Source organism: Triticum aestivum, chromosome 5B, assembly GCF_018294505.1.
Source record: "Triticum aestivum cultivar Chinese Spring chromosome 5B, IWGSC CS RefSeq v2.1, whole genome shotgun sequence".
NCBI lineage: Eukaryota > Viridiplantae > Streptophyta > Magnoliopsida > Poales > Poaceae > Triticum > Triticum aestivum.
The window spans coordinates 656,474,658-656,479,357 of NC_057807.1; the positions used below are offsets into that span (position 1 = coordinate 656,474,658).

Sequence of the window (4,700 nt, forward strand, 5' to 3'; positions counted from 1 at the left end):
AGGTACAATGGGCAAATTTTTATGATTGGCCGCTGATGATTGTATGGGCCAGTAAGATTTTTGAGCCCGTTATTTCTTTATTACATTTAAGCACTTTGTTAAGATTTATGAACTGTTTAAATGAGAAAAGTGTTGCAAAAATGCTTGTGAAAAAAAGTTAATGATGATAAAGTTCTTAATGGGTTGTCATGGGTACTAATTAATGGGCTAAATTATGTTCTTAGCCATTCTTTATTCTTAGTGCATTTTGTACTCCCTCCGTTTTCATTTCAGTTTAGATATAAGATTTGGTCAAAGTCAAACTTTGTATAGTTTGCCCAACTTTGTAGAAAAATATATCAACATCTACAATACTAAAACTATATGATATGAAAATTAATTTCATGATGCATCTTACAATATTGATTTCTTATTATGAATCTTGATATTTTTTTCTATAAACTTATCAAAGTTAACAAAGTTTAACTTTGACCAAATCTTATATGCAGACTAGAAAGAAACGGAGGGAGTATTGCTTAAGACTTTACAACAATGTTTATGAACTGTTAATAATTTTGAAACTTCCCAAAATTGTGCTAAAACTATTATTTTTTTCATTTTTTTGAATATAATGGAGCTGTGAAAAAAATATTTGGATTGTAATTGTGTATTAATGCACACATATTTATGACATGCTTTCATGATAATCTCATTTTTTTATTATGATTAATCCTCGCGTGTGTCAGTGCTCCACATATCCATTGATGATTTTGTAGGTGGGGATTAGTGGATGCCTCTCCCCATTTTGTCCTAGTAACTGTGGGCAATAGGAAATCAACTAGTGATAAAGGTGAAAGTGGAAATTCCGGTCATACTCACCGTATTAGAGCATCTACAATGATGGAGCTAAATCAGAAGCTTAGAGAGAACAAATAAATTTCAGTTTAACAAGCACACCGTCTCTCATTGTAGACGCTAAATACGGATAAAAAATAAGACCAAGTGAAAGAGAGTCAAGAGCTCGATGCATTATTTGTCATTGATGCCGACGCCAACAATTGATGTCCGAAGCCCGAACTGCTGAGTGGCCAGGTATTGGCAGTGGAGATGCCCTTGCCTTCCATCTCGCTAGGAATTTGAACAAATCTTCATGCTGAAGTATGCAATTTTTGTGAAATTGTTACAATGACGTTGCTTTTCACAAATTGAGACTTTCTTTATATTTTTCTTCATAGTAACTGTGCCTAAAAAAACATCAAGACTTTCTATACTTAGTACTTACTGCTGCATGCAACGTCTTGATGTTTTTGTTAGGGAAACGTCTCGATGTTTTTTTTAGGGTTAATGTCGCCGCTTTATTTAACTAGCTAACAAAGCTAGGAATATCGTCCGAAATTACATCCAACACAAAATCCGGGGGACCCCCATCCAAACCTTACATAGTTCATCACCTACACCTACTTTCGCAAATTTATGCCCGGCAACATTAGCAGAACGACGCACCCACTCCACCTTAAAATCTGAGAATGAGTATATAGATGGTACGTCCAAAAATAGATACGAATCTCGTCACCGAACTTCCAACATGTTACTAAATGACAACACCTTCGGCTACAATAATGCTTGTGACAAAGATAAAATGCATCGGGAAGGAAAGAAAAGGAACAAACCAGACAAATAGGCGCCACATACATCTGCCAAGCCCCATCACAAAGATAAGGATGCACGCTGAGAGTACCGATCATAATGGTCACATCATTCGATTCTCAGGTCTTCAAAATCAGGAACGTAGTCGAACCTCTCGTCATCATACCCGTAGCTGGACTGATTTCTTTTACGGGAGAAGCGAAACTCATCATCGCACTCAAGCGTCAGGATCTTGATAGCGGGGAATTTTGCTTGCAGTGTATGCGCCTTGTCCTCGTCATCATAGATCTTGAAGCAGTTGCGCACCCGAAGAACCTCCAAGAGAGGGCAGCTCTCAAGGACGGCGGTCAGTCTTCACAGGGTGAGGTGAGTGTCGTCAAGCTCAAGGGAACGCAGCTCCAGCAGAGGCGACTTCCGTAGAGTAACTTTGGCCAGTCGCTTGCTGAAGACGTCGCAGCAGGATATGAGGCGAAGGTTAGTCAGACAGGGCGACCTGCAAATAATGTTTTCAAGTATGTACCGATCGGAGTGGTTAGGACTTTGGAGTGGTAGATTTTACTGACGAAGAGCTGTAGTTGGTTGATAAAACTTTGAACACAAAGCTACTAGTGAAAGAGAAACACCTATCCACGATAAACTTCATGAGCTTATGGTTGACAAATAGCTTGCCGGCGAACACCCGAAGCTGCCCGTTGGAACGGTGGACGGCAGCCCTCGCCATTGCGCGCAGGACAGTTTGGTCCTTGAGGAGCACGGCCTCGTGGTTCTCCATGTCCACGACGCGCCATACCTCTGGCAACTTAGCCGCTTCGAGCCACGAGTGGCACACGAGGCCGGCGCCCATGAGGACGTCGACGGCGCCGGCCTTGACAAAGATCATGCATACCATGTCGATGGGCAGCAGCGACCAGTCCCTGGCCGGCGGCTCGGACAGAGGAGGCGCAGGCGCCACATCGTCCATCGATCGATCTTCTAGGGCTGGGGCTGGAACTGGGGACGTCGGGAAGTGAAAACAGTCATAGCATCCGGTGAACTGGAGACCATTTTATATAGAGGCGACACGCGAGGTAGGGCGTGAACCGTCGGTCTATGACTGTTGAAGACGAAGGGACTGCTCGGGAGTTGAGAGTCATGCGGCCTCTGGCGTTCTGTGCCGAATCGCGTGCCAGCCTAGACACTTTATGAACGTTTTCTCACCCGTCTTTTCGTTGGTTCCCATCCTATTCGCTACTCCTACTGGCACCCGGACGGATGACATCTACACCAAGCCTGCATTAAGCTTGCATCAAGCAAGCACGCGGCTTCGCATCAACTACATCAATGACTGCTTTCATTGATGGTAAGATCCAATCACCAATGTTTTAGACCTCTTCCAATGCAAAGGTGCTTCAATGAAGTGCTAAGTGCATTAAATACCTTAGCAACTCAATTTTCAATGTAGGTGCTTAATTTATTGTTGCTAAGCACACTTTATTTAATGAGTTAGCACCTAAAGTCTTTCATGCATTGATCAAAATTTTCCATTAGACTGCTCACAGTGGGAAGTAACATAGAGTAGTAACTTGCCAATGTTACTAGTCGATGTTACTACCTCCATAGTGGGTACTCCCTCCATCTAGGTGAGTAAGTCATCTTACGAAAATCAAATAATCCCAAAACACTTAGGCGTGGTGCATTAACTTCTACCTCGTTTCTTGTTTCTTGACATATCAACCAATAAGAAATAAGGGGTGTGCATGCTTTTAATGACTTGAGACTATCAAACACGACATGCAGTGGTTAGTTCATTGCATGCAATACTATTAATTAACAAATAAACATTAACGTCTCTCGTTTTCCCCTCCTCCTTGGTCACGGTGCACAACCTAAGACGACTTACTCACCTAGACGGAGGGAGTAGTAACATATGAGTGGCATCATGAAAGAGTTCATTTATTAGTCTATAGACTCATTATGTCTTGAAATGTGTGATGTTACAGTAACTAGCTAAGTTACCACAAACCCCTCTCTCCTCATTAATTAGCTGCCACATAAGCAATCTTGTATTGAAATGTGTGATGTTACTAGTCAAGTTACTCCCATTGTGACTAGTCTTAAGTGGTTTGCTTCTTGCGCTTGGCATTTGTTCTTCCTGGGCTTCAAAGTACTCTCTTCCCTCGTTAAATGTTGTGCCATGTCATTTTTCACTTATGTGGCATGTGTAGCACCTGCCTATGGTGGAGCACTGGGAAGGGCCTTAGGTGATCTATCGTAATTACCAGGCTTAAGATCCAATCACATCAATCCTATTGCATTTAAATCTAAGACCTTCTTTGGTTCATAGGATAGGAATTTTGTAGGAATAAATGACATGTATCTCAATTTCTATAGAGAAACATACGTCATTTGATGTATAGGATAGAAAAAATTTCATTAAGTCTAGGCTAATGTTTCTTTTTCTTTGAAATGTGAAGGATTGGTTCCTATCCTATATAGAAATAGGTACTCATTCCTACAAACGAAAGAGCTCCATAGCAATTTTTCCTTTAAAATTTTTATCCCATGAAATTCCTACAAAACAAACGAGGCCTAACATGGCGCACTCAAGGACCCCCGATGGCATGCTACCATGGTTGAGGAGTTCACCATTCTTCAGGCCTATGGTAGATGTGGCCTTATTCCTCATCCACGTGCTACTATGAAGCTACAATCGATTGTAGTGCAGAAACGCGAAGCACCATCGGCCCAACTCCTCGTATTAGAAAATCAGAAGTTCCTTCAATTTACAAGGTGTTGCCACTGCCAAACATAACGGTTTGCTGCCCCCTCGCTCCAGAAAAAGAAAGAGTAAAATGCATCATAAGTCCTAAAACTATCGGAGGTGTGTCAGTTTAGTCCTATAACTTTGAAACTGCACTTTTGGGTCCTAAAACTATCAGAGGTGTGTCAGTTTAGTCCTATAACTTCGAAACTGCACTTTTGGGTCCTAAAACTATCAAAGGTGTGTCAGTTTAGTCCTATAACTTTGAAACAGTAGTTGTGGGTCCCAAAACTATGTAAGTTTCTTCCTCTTAGGTCCTAAGCTTGCATGGTTA

General features: G+C 41.6%; 1 pseudogene; it reads right to left on the reverse strand.

Annotated features, from left to right (window-relative positions):
* Nucleotides 1–1,558: 1,558 nt before the first annotated feature.
* On the reverse strand, nt 1,559–2,587 carry LOC123115188 (putative F-box/LRR-repeat protein 9; annotated as a pseudogene).
* Between the last annotated feature and the right edge of the window lie 2,113 nt (nt 2,588–4,700).